This window comes from Chinchilla lanigera, unplaced genomic scaffold (assembly GCF_000276665.1).
Source record: "Chinchilla lanigera isolate Chin_1 unplaced genomic scaffold, ChiLan1.0 scaffold00068, whole genome shotgun sequence".
NCBI lineage: Eukaryota > Metazoa > Chordata > Mammalia > Rodentia > Chinchillidae > Chinchilla > Chinchilla lanigera.
Genome location: NW_004955469.1, coordinates 2709423 through 2730780, shown reverse-complemented (window position 1 = coordinate 2730780; position 21358 = coordinate 2709423).

The window sequence follows — 21358 nt, the reverse complement described above, 5'->3', positions numbered from 1 at the left end:
AGGGACCGCGCCTGTGCTGAGTCACGGAGAGCCTTTGTGTCCCAGGCTGGACCTCAAGTGTGTTCTTCCCTTTCAACCCTTACCTCACCAAACTTCACACATCACTTCACTCTTCAGGATTCTGCCTTGTCTTTTGTACACTATCCATGCAATATTTAATTAATCTGTTCTTTAAATACAGTTCCTTTAAAAAGAAAACAGAAAAGCTCAAATGTTGTATATGTTTTCTTAAACTAGTGTGTTAAAGACAGGGTCTTGCTTTGTAGTTGAGGTTAGTCTTGAACTCATGGTGATCCTCAGGCCTCAGCCTCCTGAGTACTGGAATTGTAGGCAGTGTGCCACCCCACCTGGTGATTTTATGTTTTGTAGTACCAGGCTTCATGCATGCTACCCACTGAGCTCCACCTCCAGCACAAATTTTACAGGAAACTTTATATTCACAAGAGCTGGTCCTGAGAGCTGCAACACTAAGTGCAGTGCCGGTCATCATGCTGGTCCTGATGCTGCCTACTGGGTGCTATTCTGAGGCCAAGGCATTCTGAGGTCTTTTGCCTCAGTCATTCAACAGTTTTCTCCCTTTCCCAGCCTCTCTTCCTACATCTGTGGCTCCAGTTGCCCTCAGATCTGAGCAAAGCCTGCTGGAAAATGGATTCTTCCCATTCAACAACTGGACACACCCAGAAGCAGCCCAAATGCCCTGGGGGACTACATGTAAAAGAGTGTGGTGAGCACACACAGTGGTACATTACTCAGCTTTGAAGATGGGGGAAGTCCTGTCATACACTACTCCAAGGAGGAAACTGGAGGACCTCATGCTAAAAGACATAAGCCAGTCACAGAAAGACAAATTTTGCCAGATTTCATTCAGTGAGGTATCGGGAGCAGTCAAATTCCCAGCAGGGAAAATGAAACGGTGTGGGGGCAGAGGAAACAAAAGGTTCTAGAGCTCCATTACACAATGGTCTGCACACGATGTTACTGCACTGCACAGCTAAAATGACTCAGAGAGTGAATGCTATGTCATGTGTTATTTACAATTTCAAAACATAGATAGCAGGGATAGTTGAAAAATATTTGAATTTCTGCATGGTTCACTTTAAAGCGGTTATTATACTGTATTAGTTTCACCTCAATAAAAAAATGTTAAAGTCTTAGTCCTGATTTCAGCTACTTTTAGTGTCTTTAGATAAAGCCATATAAATATGAATCCTGGTGCTAGGGCAGCCATTTTGCAACCATGAAGGAATATGCCTAAGGATCAAGCCCACAGGAGGAAGACGACAAAAGAAGATAGACAGAACTTGTATCCCAAATGACTGCACTGAGCTTCTGAATTTCCCTAGAACTGCTTTTCCCTGAATTGCTTATGTGAATAATACCTTTTCCTCATGGTTTTATTCACTTTTAATTTAGGTGTTGTTACTTGTACCAAAACCATCACAAGTTCCAGAGACTTTCTCATGTCATTAGAAGAATGACAAAATGAAAAAGGAATACATTCTCTCATGTTGTTTATCATGATTTAAGATACATACACATAGTACATAAAATAATCTATTACATCACTGACACGCATTCTGCAATCTGTGAAACTTGGTTTGACTCCCCAGTTTGCAGGTGAGAAGACAGTCATGACCACAGAGCTAGAAGCTGAATGGCCTGGGTGGGTGTCAAGCCCTTGATGCCGCTGAGCTGAGCGCTTCAGTGAGGAGGAGTAGTGGGACCCAGTTTCCCTTCCCTCCAGGGGACAGGATACTCGGCTCCTGTTCCCACTGCCCTCTCCCCAGGATGTCGGCCCTGGGGCCTGATGCGCATCCTTCTTCCCGGATGCTCCTTCCCTGGCTGCCTGACACAGCCATGATAAGCTGGAGGTTGTCTGGCACTGTGGTGTCTCCCCAGTGAGACTACAAGGAAATGAAGCCCAGGATCCGCACACAATGAAGCCCTCAGCCCAGCTGTGCATCCCAAGTGTGGGCCATGCACCTCACGCTCTCCCCACTGAGGTGGCTACGGCACAAAATAGCAGCCAGGCCCCTCCACGCCTGCGGCCCCTGCCCTGTGCACATAAAGCCTGGTCCCCTCCATTCTCAAATCCTTCAGCCCAGGCCTAAGGGTCACTGCTAACCCTGCCCACCAGGCTCCCCTGAACTCACCTCTACCCTGTCCTCAGTGGCCTCCATTATGGAACCTGTGGCTTCATCATTTAACTTTTGAAGGACCAAGTAGTCTCCACAAATCGGGTTGGACTGTTCGGCCCAGACTGCAGGCTGTGTCCACAGGGCCAGGCAGAAGGGCTGTGAGATGCAGGCAGCAAAGCACTAGGAGTCCAGGCTTCAGTGAAGGCCTCTTGGAGCCCTGTCAGGAAGCCAGGAACTTTCCGCTGGGCCCCACTCAGCAAATCAGAGAGAGACTCTTGCAGTTGTGCCGGCTGCTGTTCCTGCACATTCCAGAGCCTTCCCTGGAGTGAAGGCATCTGGGATGTAATGGCAGTGCCTGGCTCCTGGGGTCAGAGGCCCTGCATTTGGGCCCAGGCTTCTGTCTCTAAATTTCACTCTCTTCTAATGTCTCCCACCAGAGAGGACATGCTTGTGAGTGTCTCATGGGGACACTGTGTGCACAGACTTCGTTCCTATGTGAGAACAGTCAATCTGAAGATACACATAGAAAAAGATGGGGCTAACACAGTGAGACTCACACAATATTTACAGCTGGTCCTAAAAAGAAATGTGACAGACATGAAGAAAACCATAAAACTCGACAGTGGACATAAAAGAAGACTCACACAAGGGATATACATCCTTAAGAAAGTCCTATATCAAGGAGATAGCTACTTAAAAGTCACCTGTATTCGCAGTGCAATATCAAAAACTATCTCATCAGTTAAAATCATTAAGGTAATTCTTATTGCTCACTCAGAAGAAGAAATGTACACAGCTGTGTTTGAAAAAGTGAAGAGGACCCCATCCTGCCAGGTCTCCAGACTGTGTAGAGGTAAACCCAGGCAGCTTCGCAACGTGGTGAGACCCTGTGTAAAAATAATTTTTAAAAAGTGGGGAAGGAGAGTTAGGGATGTAGCTCAGTGCAGAGGCCCTGGGTGCATTCCCCAGCACTGCAAAAACAAACAGAAAAACAAACAGACTAACAAACCAGAAACGTCTTTCCAGAGTGTGACAATAGCAGTTCCTGAGCTGGGCAGCTCCAAAGCAGAAGTCACCAGACCTGAGGTGGGGATATAGCTCAGGGGCATAAGCGCCTGCCTGGCAAGTGCAAAGTCCAGAGTTCGATTCCCAGTATCAAAAGAAAAAAGGAAAAGAAAATAGAAGTCACCGGGCAGTTCCACCAAGGGACTCAGGTTGAGACTTTTATAGGAAAAACAGGAAAAAAATGCAAAGAAAATGTTCAGTTGGTGTCAATTGCAGTTCCCTTACTAGGAGCATCCTGTTGGAAAGGCTGTTAGTTTGTATGCTGTTTCTGATTGGTTAATAAGCTTAAATTCTGTTTTTCTTTAACACGGGTATTTACAGAGATGAAGTCAAATTTTGTTAAGTCTGCAAATCAAGCAAAATTTAAGTCATTGATGCCCCTAATTGGCTTTGCCTGCTCAGGGATCCTTTAGGCCTGGCCCGCATTTTCATTTTCTTTAACAAGATATACTCTGCAATTATAGAATCACAACCAACGTAGAGACAGGAAAATAAACCAGGGGAACAGAGCAGTGATGCAGAAACACACCTCTGAGTACAGAAATTTAGTATGTGATAGAGCTGGAATTTACTATGGGTGACGATACATTCAATTTAAAATGGTGAGAGAAATATATAGCCATTGGGAAACAGGTTGGCGGTTCCTTAAAAAGCAAAACATACGGTGATCACAGGACCTAACAATTGTACTTCTGCACATTTATCCCAGAGAAACGAAAACTTATGCTCACAAAAACCCAGGCACAAATGTTCATAGTAACTTCCTTTACAATCTCCCCTGCACTGGAAACAGCCCAGATGTCCTTCAGGGAATAAATGGTTAAACAAATCGAGGTAAGTCCAAACCTGGGATGCGCCAGTGAAAAGGGATGAACAGCGGAGACCACTTGACCATCTCTGGGGGTTGTGTTGAGTGAGAAACCCTAGCCCCTGAAGGCCACATGAACTCGGACCTTTTAAAGATGACGAAATTATAGAATCGTGAGCAGACTAGTGAGGTAAGGAGGAGGGCAGAGGGAGAGTAAGAGAAGAATTGTGGCTCTAAAGGGAAGACACAAAGCCTCTTAGGGTGTGGATGTGTGTGGAGGAATTGTTCTGGATCTTACTGTGTCAGGTCTGTCCTGGTTATGACACTGGAAGATACTACCATCGCGGGAAACCGGGACAGGGCAATGGGACCGCTCAGTATTATTTCTTACATATGCAGGTAAATCTACAATTGCCTCAAAATTAAAAGCTTAATTTAAACATTACCAAAGGATTAGAAGAAAAAACACTATATCTGTGAATTAGTGCTCAGGAAATCTTATGACATAAGAGTTAATACAAAAGCTATTAAAATATACATAAATTCACCTAGTTTAAAAGACACCATAAACAAAACTTAAAACCAGCAACCAACTAGAAAATATTTGCAATAATTATAATATACAAATAATTAACATTCAAAGTATACAAATATCTTTATAAATAAGTACAAAAAGGTAAACAATACACAAGAAAAAAGGGCAAAACCTACGAAGAAACGTGTCATAAAAGGAGAAATACAAGTGATCAAAAACATATGAAAAGAGGTATTATATTCAATAATAAAGGAAATACAAATTGAAGCCACAAGAGACTTTTTATTCTATCAGACAAGCAAAATAGAAGAGTTTGCTTGAATCCCGGGCTGATGAAGATAGTATACCATATTCTGTTGGTAGGAGTATAAAGGTGGTAAGGTCACTCTGGAAAGCAATTTTCTAGAATCTGTCAAAATGAGAAAACAATTACCTTCTGACCCTGAAGATCTCCTTCATGCTACATTTCTATATCCAGACGGCAGTGGGTGATAGATCCTTCCTGCAGCTTTCTTTATCTAAGGAAAGGATTGGAGATGACTGCTATCCCCACCCACTGGTGACTGGTAAATAACTGTGGCCCATCAATTCTGTGGGATACTGTATGCACCACTCGCCGAAAGGAAACAAAGCAAGTTGCTAAATTACACATGGAGAATGACAGGCATCATTAATATAAACAGTCACACAATTTCTGGAGGTAATTTTCATTTTAAATTCATGACCACAAACCCCAAATGATCGTGCAACACAACCTGGTAATCCTGAAATGTTTCCCTGGTAAGTTTATTTTCCCCTTCTAAAGTGATTATTTTGTGCATTCCCACCCCTTCCATTTCCTACATTCCCTCCCTGTACCACATCCAATACATGACCTTGCTTCACACTTCAACCAAAAAACCAGAAGTCCCCAGCCGGAGCTGACCTTACCTCCCACCCTGAAAGCACCACCCTTGTGTCTGCCAGGACATTAACGCCCCCACTCCGCCCACCTCCTCCCTGCTCCCCACAAGGACAATCTCTTGCTGAGGACTTCTTTCCTGCAACTATCCCCTCCCTCATGCATGATCAGAGACTTCCTTCAGTCACCCCGTCAGCACATGACATGCTCCAGTATCTCCCATATTAAAATTGAATCTCCTTTCTCATGTGACACCAGGTCTCTGCTGACAGTAATGGACAACCAGCTCTTCTCCAAATGTCCACAGCCCCCTTGCCCAGGGTAATGCTGCTGGTGAGTGACCACCCAGCTAGTCCAGGTCCTCCTGGATTTTCATGGGGCCATTGAGTGAGGTCTGGGTAATAGAATGTGGCACAAGTGACTTAGGCAACTTCAAGCTTGGCTCATAAAATTCTTCTCCATGATCCTCTTCATCTCTTTGCCGTGGCACCTAGGACAACTGTGAACACCATGCGCTAAAGAAGATGCCAGGAAACCAGGTGCAGTGGCGCATGCCTTTGATGTCAGTACTGTGGAGGCTGAGGCAGAAGGACTGCAAGCTCAAACCCAGCCCAGGCAACGCAGTGACTTAGTGAGACCTTGGTTTCAGAATAAAAAATACAAGAAGGGCTGGGGATATAGCTCAGTGCAAATGTCTTGGGTTCAATCTCTATTACCGCACACACATGTAGAGAAGAGGAAAGAAGGAGAAGGGGAAGAGGAAGAGAAGAAGGAAAAAGGAGAAGGAGGAGGAGGAAAGTGCTTGAGTCTGTGAGGAGTGGAGCCTACTTCTCACTCTCCACTCTTATCTCTGACTAGAATTTAAAAGATAAAGAAATAGGGCTGGGGATTTAGCTCAGCGGCAAAAGCGCCTGCCTGGCAAGCTCAAGGTCGTGAGTTCTGTTCCCGGTACCGGAGAAAAACAAACAAAAAAAAAGATAAAGAAATAAACTTCTATTTTGTTAAATACTTAGGTTTTTGGTGGATTATCCATTATAGTACCTGGCTTTATCTTAATTAATATACTCCTCATTTATAATAAGTCTTCTCAAAAGAATTGCCTCTACTCTTTTGTTCTGGGTTCAAATACCAGTGTTGGCATTTCCTAGTCATGTAAACTTAGGCAAATTCCTTAAAAGATCAACTCCATCTGTAGAATAGGGGAATAATCTTCCTACCTTGAAGGACACTTGCATGAGTTACCATATGTGAAGCTCTTTGATCAGTGTCTGGCACACAGTGAGCTGTACTTTAATTCTATCGATCGTTCTTTACATCTATGCACCCCCTTCCAATCTCCCTTCCTGTCTCTGCCTCTCCAGGGAGTGCCGAGCAAGACAGCCCCTTGTGTTGCAAAATCCAAAGGTATACTTCTTCTGCCTCACTCCTTCTCAGTAGCACAGTTGACACAGGTGTCCACTGCCTCATTCAAAAAATTTTGTCATGCAAGACTGCAGATGTGTACAGATGTGCTCCTGTGTTTTCCCTAGATTGAGGAAGGGTACATCTCTACTCAGTTGCTCCAGTCAAAAATCTAGGAATCCATCTGGATTCCTTTATTTCCTCCTCTGTCCCACCCCAGCCATCATTAGACTCCATTTATGCTAAAGTTCCTCACTTCTCCTCTCCTTCACACTAGCTGCCTTGCTCCCGGCCTTTGTCACTCCTGCTGTGGAGATGTTCTGCATTCTCCTGACTTGTCTCTATGAAGCAATCTGAGGAACACTCTAAAAGTACGAATCAGTCACAGTTTGTTTAAAATCTGCTAAGAACTTCTGAAGGTACTTAGGATGGAACCTGCTGCCTGCCCTGGCCCCGTGGGCATCTCTGGTAGCACACTCTGGCTCTCCTGTGACTGCCACGAGCTGGCACAGAGGCCTCCTTTCTCCCGTGTGCAGGACATGTGTGTTCCTGCCTGGCTGTCCCCTGCCTGGATGCTTTTCCTCTGGGTCTTTGTGTGGAAGAGAGCTTCAGGTCTCAGCTCATGCATCTCCCACCGAGTGTGGCCTCCCCCCATATGTCACTCTGTCACACCGTTCTGTTTATTTCCTTTGCAATACTTCTCACAACCTAAATTTTCTTGTTATCATCCTTCCCCTTTCCCTGCCCCTGAAGGTAAATCCTACCAGGGTAAGGACCTTGTCTGCATTGCCATTCATTCATTCATTCATTCATAGTCAAATGAAATCACATGCAGACACATTCAAGAACATCCAAATGAATAAATACCAAACTGCTAAGGCTTTACCTCTTCAGAGCATGCTGAGATTTGGTAGTGGAGCTTAAAGTGGATTTAGCTTAACTGTACCTTTAAACCAGGAGCCATAATTCTCCTATTGCTTGTAGAACTAAAAAAGAAGCAAATACTTGGAAGTGTTTTGTGAAGTGGGAAGAGTTATTCACAAGAGTAAGGGGAATTGTCTCAAAGGAAACTAACAAGAGGCTGAAAAGATACATCATAGAATGGGAGAAAATATCTGCAAATCATAGGTCCGATGGGTATTAAACTTCAGAATATATAAGGAAATACTACACCTCAACAACAACAAAGAAAACACCCCAATTCCAAAACAGTCAAAAGACTTGAACAGACACGTCTCCAGAGAAGATACACAATGACAATAAGCTCATGAAAACTCACTCAACATCATGAAAAATAACGGAAATGCAAATCAAGCTCACAGTGAGACACCACTTCATTTCATTAGATGGCTCTTACAGAGAAAAAAAGGAAAATAATATGTGTCTTATGAAGTAGAGCCAGATGTGGGGATGCACACCTGTAATCCCAGCACTGAGAGGCTGAGGCAGGAGGATTCCCGGGAGTCTGAGGCCAGCCTGAATTTCATAGGGAGACCCTGTCTCAAAAAAAAAAAAAAGAAAAGAAATAAAAAGAAAAGAAAAAAAAAGATGATAAGAAGTAGAGAGGTGCTGGGGATATAACTCATAAGCATAGCACCTGCCTCACAAGTGCGAGGTGCTGAGTTCAATTCCTGGTACTCTCCCCCCAAAAAAAGAAGAGGAGAAACTGAAACCCTTGTGCATTGCTGGTGGGAATGTAAAATGGCGTCACCACTGTGAGAAACATTTTGGCATTTCCTCAAAAAACTAAACATAGATTTGTCATATGATCCAGCAATTTCACTCCTAATTATTTATTCCAAAAACTTGAAAGCAGTGACTCAGATCCTTGTACATCAGCATTTATTGCTTTATTATTCACAACAGTGAGTGGATAAGTAAAAGGTGGTACTACATACAAACGAACACTTACAAAGACAGGAAATCCTGGTACAACATAGATTAACAGACCCAAAAGATCACATACAGCACGATTCCACTCACATGAGACACCGACGATAGTCAAGTTCAAAGAAACAGAAAATAGAACAGAGGTTACAGGGGCTGAGGGTGGCTACTGTTTAGTGGGTATAGGGTTTCTGTTTGGGTAATAAAGAAGTTCTGGAAATAGAGAGTGGTGATGGTGACAGTTTTTGTGACTGTACATAATGCCACTGAATGGTGTATTTAAAAAGGATCAAAATGATGATTTTTAGGTTACGTCTGTGTTACCCCCAGCCCTGGTTGAATATGGTTTGAGGGTGCCCCCCAAGGACTCAGCTGTGGGAAGCTTGGTGACCACGGCGGCAGTGGTAAGAGGCTGAGGGAGTGAAGGACAAGGGGCACTGGTGGAATTATTCAACTTCACAGAGAGTGACAGCGTGAAGAGGCTTGTTATAGGCTTTCTCCATATTCTACAACAGGCCCCACCTAGTATAAGAAAGCAGGTAAAAAAAATCTACTTTGCTTTCAAAGACACCCCCTTCCTTGGCTGGCTCCAAGTAGAGAGGAAAGTGACATCCAGCTCTAGGAGAAAGCAGTGGTGGCCCCTGCATAATGGATCCTGCATGCCCTCTGCTCCCGAGAGCTTTGCCCATTTGCAGGGGCTCTGTGGGATTTGGGGGCTCAGAGGACCCAAGCCACCCCCCATGCCCATCAGCATGTCTGTGATCGAGGCAGTTCCTGTCAGGCAACGCAGACGGCCAAACTTATACCAGCAAATAGGAAGTGGCAGGGTGGTCTATGGGGAATTCATTTGCCAATTAGTGGCTTCTCCCAGCCCAGTCTCTGGCCTCCACATGTCCAGAGTTGAAGTCTGCCCCGGACATATTAGGACCTGCCAGGCAGGCCCTGTGAGCCAAGCCATGGATACCAGGCTGGCCTTGGCTCCTGAGAATATTTTACACATCACTCTAGACTTTTGCAGCCCACATTTTCTGCCTGTCAACACGTGCTTCAGGATATGCATGAGCAATAAATCAGAGTAGCTTCACGGAGTGTCCCTTCAGTGGTGCACATGTCTTCCATCAGAGACGGCTGCAGGCCCGGTGCCTTGTGAACGAGGCTCAGCTCCCCGCTGATGGCCAGCCTCACACTGGGAGTGGGCTTCTGTGGAGAAAACACAATTGGCATTCTAGATGTAACTTTTGAAATCACACTGGAGGACACAGAAAACTTAATATTTTAATCTTCATATATTAATATCTTTATTAGTTATAATAACATATTAATATCTTTATCTTAATATATTAAAGAAGAGATGCCTATCGCACGTCTTGCCTGTGCAGGAGGGAGAGGGAAGGGACACAGGACACAGGATCAGGACCCCAAGTACGTACCACTGCTTCTTCCCACCCCAGCATGAGCTCTGGCAGCCTGAAGGATCAGGAACGTGACTAGAGTTCTCTGGGGCTCGTTCCCCGAGGTTTGTGTGTTAGACGCTTGGTCCCCAGTGTGGCCGCATGGAAGTAGTGGGGTCTGGCGAAAGGTACCAGGGTGAGGGGACTCCACACTCATGGATGCGCAGCAGCTGTGTGGAGGGAGGGGGCCGGATTAGCACCCAGAAGAGTAAGCTGCTGTAAGTCAAATTTGCTGTCTGCACTTCTCTCCTGCACGCTTGTCCTTTGGCTTGTCTCTGGCTCCCTGTCTGCATCCCGTCAATCTCTTGATGTGGCTGAGGGCCCTCACAGAGGGCTGCTGCCACACCACATGGTACATCCAGCTACCAGAATCACAGGCCAAGCAAACCCCTTTAACTGATGCTCCCCAGAGCAGAACACAATAGACTAAGTTAGGTACTCGGTGCTTTTAAGTGTATTTCTCATGAGTTAACTCCTGACTCCACTTTTTTCTTCAATTCTCAGTTACAAACACTTTGTTATAAAAATAGCTCAGAAAGGGCCAGGGATATAGCTCATTGGCACAGTGCTTACCTGATAAGTGCAAGGTCCTAATTCAACTCCTAGTACCAAAAAAAAAAAAAAAAAAAAAAGCTCAAGAAGACTTGGCCTCTCTAAGACTTTGGCCATTTGTTCACTCAACACCATAATAGGACATCACTAATAATATCAGGGTAAGTAGAACCTTTCATAAAGGTGCATTCCTTTCATAAAGCTTATGATTTTGTGTCAAGTCTCATAAATTATTACACATACACACACACATATATAAAATTATATATTTATTATGTATGTATGGGTATATTTTAGAGATATTGGTTGTTTCCAGACCACCAACATGAAGTCAATATGGCAGTAAGATGAGCCATATGAACTTTTTGGCTTCTCAGTGCATACAAAAGTTATGTTTACACTATGCTGTAGTCTTATTAAATGATCAATAACATTACGTCTAAAAGAGCCACACTAACATATATACTTTAACTCAAACATTCTTTACAGAGCTGGGGGTATAGTGCAGAGTGCCATTTAATCTGAGTCATCAACTTGACTGAATTAAGAGGTTCCTGGAGAGGTGATTGATCATAGGGACCCACGGGTTCGTCCACTGATGTTCACAGCTGAGTGTGCTGTTAGCCAGTGGAGCGCAGCCGGAAGCAGATCGCAGGGAAAGGCTTGCGGGGTGCGTCTCACACACAGGCTCCTCCCTGTGTGTTTCCCAGCTGCTGTGAGGTGAGCAGCTTTGCTCCCCCAGGCCCTTCCTCCATGATGTTTCTGCCTTGGAGCCAGTGACCACATAAACCTCTTTTCAAGTGCCTGGTATTTTTTCCCAGCAATGAGAAAAGTGACCAATATACCTAATGCACACAAGTCCCTGGGCTCCATCTCCAGCCCTGCAAAAAAGTTTACAGAACTGTACCACTAACATGCTAGCCGTCTTGGGAAGACTCACCGAGCCATAATCCTCTTCCAGTGGAGAGTTTTGCCTTGATGTTCTGGCTGCTGACTGACCAGCATGGTAACTGCTGAAGGTTGGGGTGATTGTGGCAATTTTAAAAAATAAAACAACAATGCAGTTTGTTGCATTGATTAGCTCTTTCCTGAACCATTTCTCTGTAGCACCTAATGGTGGCTGGTAGCATTTTGTTCACAGTAGAACTTCTTCCAAAACTGGAGTCAATCATCTCCAGCACTGTCATTTCTTGATCAAGTGAATTTACAGAGTTTTCTGAATCCTTTGTTGTCAGTTCAGCTTCACCAGCAGTAGATTCCACTTTGAGAAACCTAGTCTCTGCTTACACCTAAAAAGCAACTCCTCCTCCGGTAAATGTTACTGTGAGACAACACAATTCCTCCTCATCTTCAGATTCCTCTTTTAATTCTAGTTCTGTGGTTACTTCTTCCACTAAAGCCTTGAGCCCCTCAAAGTCCCCCATGAGGGTGGGATTGATTTCTTCCAAATCCCGTCAGTGTTGCTATTGCCCCCTCCTCTCATGAGTCCTTAATGTTCTCAATAACATCTGGAAGGGTGAGTCCTTTCCTGAAGGTTTTCAGTTTATTTTCCCCAGATTCATCAGAGGAATTACTATCTACAACAGCAATAGTCTTACAAAATGTATTTATTTATTAAATCATAGGACTGGAAGGTGGGATTACTGGTTGGTGCACGGGCTGCAGAATGGATGCTGTGTTAGCAGGCATGAAGATAACAATAATCTCACTGCAGTTATGTCTTGAAAACGTCTTTTTCCCCCCTGAGCAGTAGTTCTCAACAATGGATTTTAAATATTCAATAAGCTATCTTCTTTTGGTTTTTCTTGGTACCAGGAACCAAATTCAGGACCTTGTGCTTGCCAGGCAGGTGTTTGTGCCACCAAGCTATATCCTTATGAAAGGATATGCTATCATCCAGAATTTTTTCATCCATTTATAAAGTACAGAGTGAACTTAGTATAATTCTTACATAATTTGTAAATGCTGGGATTTTCAGGATGGTGAATGATCATTGGTTTAAACTTGAAGTCACTGATTGCATTTGCCCCTAATAAAAGTCAGCCTGTCCCTAGAAGTTTGAAGCCAGGCACTGACTTCTCCTCTCTAGCTATGAAACCTGTAGATGCCATCCTCTTCCGGAGATAAGGCTGTTTCGTCTACATTGAAAAATCTGCTTTCTTCATGACCCTTATCAAGGTCTCAGCTAGGTCTTCTGGGTCGAGTGCTACAGTTTTTCCGTCAGCATCGGGTCTTCCACCTTGCACTTGGGTCTTACGGAATTGACTTCTTAAGCTACATGAGCCAAACTCTTCCCACTTCAAATGTTCCGTCTGCAGCTTCCTCACTTTTCAGCCTTCACAGAATTGTAGAGGGGTATCCAGGCCTTGCTCTGGGTCAGAGTTGGGCTTAAGGGAGTATAGTTGCTAGCTTGATCTTTTATTCAGACCATTAGAAGTTTCTTCATATTAACTCTCTTATCATTGGTGCATTCACTGGAATGGCGCTTTTAGTTTCCTTCAAGAATCTTTCCTTTGAAGTCAGAACTTGTATAATGGCACCCAAAGGCCCAGCTTTTGGCCTATCCCACCTCTTAACATCTCTTCCTCACTAAACTTTCTCATTTCTTACTTTTGATTTAAAGTGAGACTTCTGCAACTTTCCCTATCATGTGACTGCTTAGAGGTCAATGTGGGATTGCTAAGTGACTCAATTTCAATGTTGTATCCCTTGCTGGGTGTGGTGGCACACACCTGTAATCCCAGCACTTGGGAGGCTGAGGCAGGAGGATCACTGTGAGTTCAAGACCAGCCTGGGCTACAAAGTGAGCTCAAGGCTAACCTGAACTGCACAGAGAGACCCTGTCTCAAAAAGACCAAAAGAAAAAAAGCTGTATCCCAAGAAATAGGGAGACCCGAGGAGAGGAGGGGAGAAAAGCAGGGGGCAGCCTGTTGGCAAAGCAGTCCAGAGTACATGGGATATTTATTAGTTACGTTTGGTGTTTCCCAGGGTGCAGTTCATGGCATCCCAAAACAGTGCAACAGTAACATCAAAAATTCTTGATCATATATCACCTTAAGTGGTGCTTTGGTTTATGCACTCAATTCACTCCGGCATTCTGGTTGCCAACCAAACTGGAAGAGAACCAAATCAAATTTCCCATAAGGCCAACACTGAACCTAACCACTGAATTTGACTCAGTTCTTGTCCAACTTAGTTTGTGACCACCATGGTGGAAAGAATCAAATTTGTGAACTGAGGTAGGAGTGTAGTTTGAAATATTATGAGAACCACCAAAATGCGACATGGAGACATGAAATGAGCACAGGATAGTGGAAAAATGCACTGATGGTCTTGCTTAATGCAATGTTGTCACAAACCTTCAATCTGTAAAAACAAAAACAAAAACATAAGGCCTACAAAGTCTGACACAGTAATGCACTCTAACATGAGGGATGCTGGCACAATATGTGCATATAATAAAGAAAAAGTAGTCTGCTTTAGGGGGATGTGGCCCTGGAAGGCTGGGCTGAGAAAGCAAGGGGTGAACTGAAGTCTGAGATGTGCATTTGTCCCGTTGTTCTGGAGGAGGCTATCTTCTGAAAGCTGGGTGAGCTCCAGGCACCGTCCTAGGCTGTGGGGATGCCTATGCCGAGCCCACCGACATCTGTCCTCAGGGAGCTTCCCTCTACAGAAGGCTAATGAGCGAGGTGAGGAGGGGCCCTGGAAAGATCAGGCCAAGGGAGATAGGTGCTGAGGACTGTGGAAGGAACATGGTGCCTGCAAGGACAGGCTGGAACCCAGGGAGGAAGGAAAAGGTAGCTACAGAGAAAGCTGACCTTGTAGACAGGGCAGCCAGAGCCTGGGACTTCTACTGATGGCAGTAATGCCATCAGTAGAAGGAGCTGTGTTGATGCTCCTCCCCAGAGCACAGCACCTGGGCTTGATGTGATGTGGCAGCTTCCTGGGCTGAGTCTTTCTCTCCCTCATGCCTGTGTAGCCTCAGCCGGGTGGCTGCCACAGGTGGACGCCTGACTTGCAGGACACCTGCCTTCCTTAGGTTCTATTTTCTGCATTGTTCTTTTGAGGACCCTTTTACTTTATTTCACTAACAATGCACTTACTAACCTTGTGATGCAGAAGCATGTGTCACACAGACCTCAGAGTCTTTGGTATAATATGGGGATAATACTGTCTCCATTTGGGGTGGTTGTGACAGCTTGTTGAGTGAACTGCAAAAACATATGTGACATTGCCCGGCACAGAACCCAGAACTCAGTAGACGAGCTTCACAAATGTTACTTCCTTTCATTCACTCCTTATTCAATTTGGAACTTTGTTAAGTGAATTTCTGTTAAGCAAGGGATGTCTGTTCTCAAATTACAGTAACTGCTACTTTCCGGGGCAAGAGGTTATTAGAAGACTTCCTCCTCAGTAGGCAGGGAAGAGCCAGGGAGAAGGTGGAGATGGTCCTTAGAGCTGCTGGGCTGAGGCTCCATCCTATAACAAAGAAGCAATAGGAAGCAGCCCAGGCCTTTGTCTCTCTCCCGGGCAGGACCCGAGTCATGTGCCTGTGTATGTGAACGCCCCCACGTGACCGAGCCAGCACTTTAAAGCCGGTGCCTCTGAAAGCTGGTCTGAAAACAAAATAATTGCATGCAGACATGCCTTTTGATCACATTCTAATACTGATTTACAGCTCTGCTTCCTCGTAACCCCAAAGTGAGCCTAATCACGGGGCACGTACTGACGCTCAGGATTTTGTGTAGGGGCAGCATCTGCAGGTTTGCTTTGGATAGGGGCAGTGAGCAGCGGTTTCCTAATGTCTGACTCCCCTTCCCAAATTAACCTCTCCTGCGGCCAGCGGGGTATGTTCATCTGAACAGCTCGGTTGAGCACTGGAGGCAGAAGACAATTTTTTTTGTGGTTTCCTCGAGGCCAGGCAGTTTTTCCATTCTGTTCTTTTATTATGATCATGATTACTTCATTACCGACCCCTGATGGGGTTTCTTTAGGTCCCAGGCTGTTTTTAATAAGAAGCAGACCAAAAACAAAGTTTTGGTTGTGTTTGAAATCTTCAGCTTTTTTTCCTGAAATAATAGGTTAAAGAATTTTATTTGTCTTCTGAGGTTTTGAGGTTTGCTCAGAAATTCTCTGACCTAGGCCTTGGGGCAACAGGGAAATGGCTCTTAGAATCTTGCAATCAAATACAGATTCCTGGGCTCAGCCTCAATCGCCTCAATCTGAAGCTGTAGGGGGAAGCCCAAGGAATCTGCCCTTTGAGCAAATACTCCAGGTGATTCTTGTGAGTAAGGAAAAACCGTTTAAAGTTTACAGAGTATAGAAGGAAAAATTTATAAGCCACGTTTCTTTTTAAATTACAAATCCCATAAATTCACCATTTTAAAGTATACGATTCAGTGGTTTTAATACCTTCACAAGGTTGTGCAGTTATCACCACTATCTGATTTCAGAGCATTTCTGTCCTTCCCAAAGAAACCCCACACCTAGAAGAGGTTAGTCCCTAGCTCCTCCTATCCCCAGGCATTGGCAGTCACTAACCTACTTTCTGTAGGATTTCTGTGGACTTGCCCATTCTGGACACTGCATACAAATAGCACACAATTTATGGCTTTGGGGCCTATCTTCTTTCATTTAGCATAATGCCTTCAAGGTTTATCCATACTGTAGTGTGTGTCAGTACTCCATTTCTTTTTGGTGACTGAATAATATTTCACTATACCACATCTCGTTTATCTGTCCATCAGTTAATTGCCAATGGGCTTACTGAGGAGGCCTTCTGTGCAAGGTGGGTCACTGGGGTGCCGGGGAGATGGAGATAGGCCAGCCTTGGACACCCCTCCAATGGTCCAGGGTCATGGGCCCTGCAGAACACAAAGCTGAAAAGATGGGTGAAGCTGTGCCAGACACACACGTAGGAGAATGTGATGCACAGAGGCAGCATGTGTGTGCTGGTGCTGCCCAGCTGACAGCCATGTGGCTTTAGCACAAGCTGGGCCTGGGCCAGAGACTCCAGCGTTGACTTGGTCCTGCTCCCTCTCATGGAGCTCACAGACCTTGAGGGAGGCAGCACACAGCTCCACTTTACAGGTGATGCACGGAAGTGGGGTGCAGGGAGAGGGGCCTGGAGACCAGAGACAGGGAAGGAGGGGCAGCACTGGGGCTGCCCTTGGCAGCTAGACAATGACGCAGGTGGGTGCTGGACCATGGGAGCAAATGATCAAGACACAGGGTGAGAATGGAGGGATGCAGTTCCAGGATACTTGTGTTACTTAGGTTCATTCTTGTCAACCCTGGCTGCTGGTCAGAGGCTTAAAACGAAACAAAAACCAAACAAACAAGCAAACAAAAACAAAGCTTGCACAGCTGTGGTGCCAGACACCTGTAGTCTCAGCTATTTGGGAAGCTGAAGCAGGAGGGTCCTTTGACCCCAGGAGTTCAAGACCAGCTTCAGTGTCATAGTGAGGCCTTCTCTCAAACAAACTCAAAACAACAATAAAAACTGCAGAAGCCTGGTCTCTGCCTTTAGAGGCTCTCTTTTAATTCACTTGTTTTGGGGTGAGCCGAGGTAGCAAGCAGTGTTTATCTGAAGCTCCTCAAGTGATTCTCATCATAAGCCAGAGTTCAGTGGACTCTAGGGGAGACAGTTGGTGGTTAGCCTAGGGCACTGTCAGGAGTTATTTCCAAACTACAGTACTGTTTTTCACAAAAGGGAGCCCTGTTAGTGATTACACCAGTCAGCAGGTATAAGTTAGGCTGCTCCTAAAAGTGGAAGATGCCAGCTATGGGGTTGGGACCTCACCTCACCAGTGATGGGAAATATTGAGGGTCCTGGATATGGACCCTGGTATTGTTGGTGAAGGCAGAGGAATGTGGGGAGATCTCCCTGGAGAAAGGCGAAGGCAGAATGCACAAGAATGAGAAACACTCTTCTAAGACCAGCTGGATAAACCTTTGGCTTAAAGGAAGATGATGTGCTGTCTGGGCTGTGGCTGCCTCAGGACAAATCTATTGCCCCTGTCATGGCCGCCACCTCCTTCATGCAAGCTCTGTAACAGCCCAGAGTAAGAAGTGGGCACCAGGGACTTCTCCAGAACCCTGGGTGCCTCCTCTCCAGAGATCCCTGAGGGCTGATGGCATTGAAGGGGTCTCCTGCTCATCTGTGGGCTGACAACTCCAGTTGGCCTCCCTGTCGGGGCCCAAGGAAAGGATGGCTCCCTGTCCCCTAGGCCTCTGCCCTGGGTTGGGCTCTGCTGGCCCGGCATGTCTAGGCCCTGTTGTCCTGCTCTCCCCCCAGCGCCGGGGTCACTGGGAGGTACTGTAGTCAGGGACATTTCCCTCCTTTGTCTCCTGCCTTGTGGAGCTATCAGGTGAGATAGACTACTGCCCCACCCTGCCTGGGGCCCTAACACTGGGTGTGTCCATGCGCACCTGGAGGGTAGTACTTGGGTCAGGCTCATCAAACAATTGGTGGTCACTTGTCCCTATGTCCCCCGACCCCTGGCACAGAAGCTGTGGCCTCAGGCCTGGAGTTGAGGAGGGGAAGATGCAGACAACTTCTCATCCTCAGCCAGCAGAATGCAGAGGGCACAGGGGGGTGCCCTCATAGTAACTGCGGGGTCCACATGTGGGAGAAAATTCAGGGAGAGGAAAGAAGCTGGAGGAGAGAATGGCCAGTCCTAAGCACAACAACCTCTTCAGTTTCCTTTTGTTTCATCTGGAAATGGCTTGAATTGTCTCACATGGTATCATGACATCCACATACATGCATAAGAAACCACCTCTCTGCTGTATTCTTGGTGGTCCAGGAGGACACTGATTCCAGCACTGTCCCAGGCCAGCCCATGGTGCCTATCAGACTACCTCGAGGCTGCACAGCCTGGGGGCTGGGCCTGGGGAAGCTAGGAGGTTCTTGCCCTCCTAGCAAGAGCGGAACCCCCCTAGTGCAGCAGGAAGCCAGTTTGTGGTAAAATCTACAGCACTGGAAGCTGAGCACTCCTGTCTCTCTAGAGGTAAGTAGAAATCTCAACATCTTCATCTCAAAATGGGCAATGACACATTCACTGGTTATAGATAACTTGGCAAGTCAGAACTTTTCTTTCCTTTCAACAAAAGTTGCCATCAGTTCCCTTACTGAACCAGTGAGGAACAGAACTTCTGGCACTTTGGGGAAGTGTCTTCTGACTGCCCTTCGGTTATTCTCAGTTAAGGCTAATAGGATAGTGAGGCAGGTCCTGGGTGGCCTGCCAAAGATGGGTCCCTGCAGCCCCTGCATGGAGGAACAGATGAGTCATTTGCTTGGAGCCAAGGGACACTTAGGAAGAAAGGGGTGTAAAGAGACCTCTTCCACTCTGAAGTCGGAATTCCTCCCATGATGTCAAAAAGAAATGTCTCAAGAAGGGAGGTCTTGTGCAGCCCAGGGGGATGACACCAAGAAAGAGGAGGGTAGAACTTAAGACCTGATGCCACCCTAGGGTCTCTGTGTGCCTGAAGCATGGCACGATCAGAGGGTAGACGTCCTCTTGCACTTGACTGCCTTGTTCTTGCTCTGTTTGGGGACGTGACTAAACTTGGAAGTGTGAGCTTCAAAAGCAGGACTAGGGAGCCTGACGCTGGGCACTCTGCAGAGCTGTGAGGAGAATCAGTGAGGCAGAGCTCCGCAGACTCTCCAGACCGTGTTCCAGAGACACCATGGCAGAGCCAGGGCCGATGGGCGTCAGGACCGCTAGAGTCTCCAGTTTCTCTCCAGCTGTGTTTTGCAGTCAGAATTACTGCTAGCACTGACTTGCCCCTGATTTCCTTGGAGGGAAAAAAAGGTTAGAGAGTGATGTGATTGCCTGCTAATGCGAGTATATAGGAGCCCAGACAATTATTAAATAATAAGATTGAATGTACGTCCCAAACTAGAGATGTGTGTTTATTTAGAAAAACACCCAGACAGTTATACAATAAAAGGTTATTAGTCATTTTTTTTGGCTAGTAAGATATCAGGGGATGGGCTGGGAATATAGCTCAGTGGCACAAGCGCCTGCCTGGCAAGCACAAGGTCTTGAGTTCGATTCCCGATACCAAAAAAAAAAAAAGATATCAGGGGATGTCATTTTTTAAACTTTTTTCTTTGTTTACAGTGCTGGAGCTTGAACCTAGGGCCTAGCAAATTCTAGACAAGCATATGCTAGTTCACCCTACCACTGAGCTACATCCTCAGCCCTTAATTCTTTTCTGCATTTTTGATGCTACTCTTTTCTTTTTTGTTTACCTGTATTTTCTATCTTTTCCTACAGTGAACATGTAATTTATCTGAGTTATTAAAAACTATGGCTCAAAAAATAATTATTATTCAGAAGCCCCAAGAAAAGTCTACATTATGGCTGTTTTCATTTATTCCAAGAGGTAAAGAGGTATATGCTATGTTTTGGAAAGATTTTCCTTAATCCTCAGTGGTTAAATTAGAAAAGTTAGGTGCCTGTCTGGTTGTGTTCTTCTGTCTACAGAAAATCAAGTACATAGTGAAGGTAGACTGTGCCGGAGGAGATGGAAGCCAACAGACACAAAGGAGCCGAAGAGACCAGGTGAGGTGGGGCGTGGGTGTGACCTCAGAACCTCCGCTGGGCTGCCCTGGGCGAGGAGCCCAGGGCCCTGACATGCATGGGTTACACAGGACCAGGACCAGCAGACCATATGAGGAGGCCCTTCCAGCAGCCAGGCATTTGTGCCCTGAGTGGATGGCTTGGAGGATGCTGTCATGAAATGACCTCAAACTCCACCCAACAAAGATGCTTTGTCTGCTGGCTATTCCGTCATTTGAAACCTGACAGGAGAGTCTGTGAGGAGGAACAGGAGAGAAGAATGGGGACACCTGATCCAGCCAACAGGCTCCAGGACAGTTAGGGCACGCTTCACCTGGAGAGTGGGTCCCACTTAGTGTAGCCATGAGCGACAGGGAGGTCTAGCCAGTGTGGACACAGGCAAGGCAGGGGGAGGTCCAGATTGGAAACAGGGATCTTGGGGGAGGGGGACGTGACACTCACGCACTAGCCTGTATGATCATGTGTGCAAACTTAGGAAAAGGGGTCTCACTGGGTGACTGCCACTAGACACTGGGGATGTGAGTCTGTGGAATGTGAACCAGATTTTATTCCTCCATTTGCTCTTCCAGCTGGCTGCCCCTGTGCCATCACCTGCACCTAAGTCAGTGTGGGTCCTGCACCCCAGCACAGTTATGGATGGTTTCCCAGAGGTAACTGAGGCCACCAGGGAGCATTCAGAAGTGGCATGTGGCACTCCCGTGAGGAGACCAGCATGGTGACAGGGCCTGCTGGACGGGCTGAGGTCCATGGCAGGGCTCTCACTCACTAATGGTGATCTAGACGCGAGGCAGGGGAGCCGAGGCAGAGTCCCTGTGTGGGCAGGAAGCGCTGCAGGTGGTGAATAGGCGGGTGGTGTGTGACTTTGGGACTGCCTGTCCCCAGAGCGCCTCGCTGGTGTTTTGCCTGCTTGGCTGGGGGAACAGCAGTGAGTCTCTGGGCTGCAATTGGCTGACAGGTGCTGACTGGGCTCGGGACTTCCTAAATGCCTGGTTTTCCTATAGGTAGTGCTTTTTAAATGTAAGTGTGCATT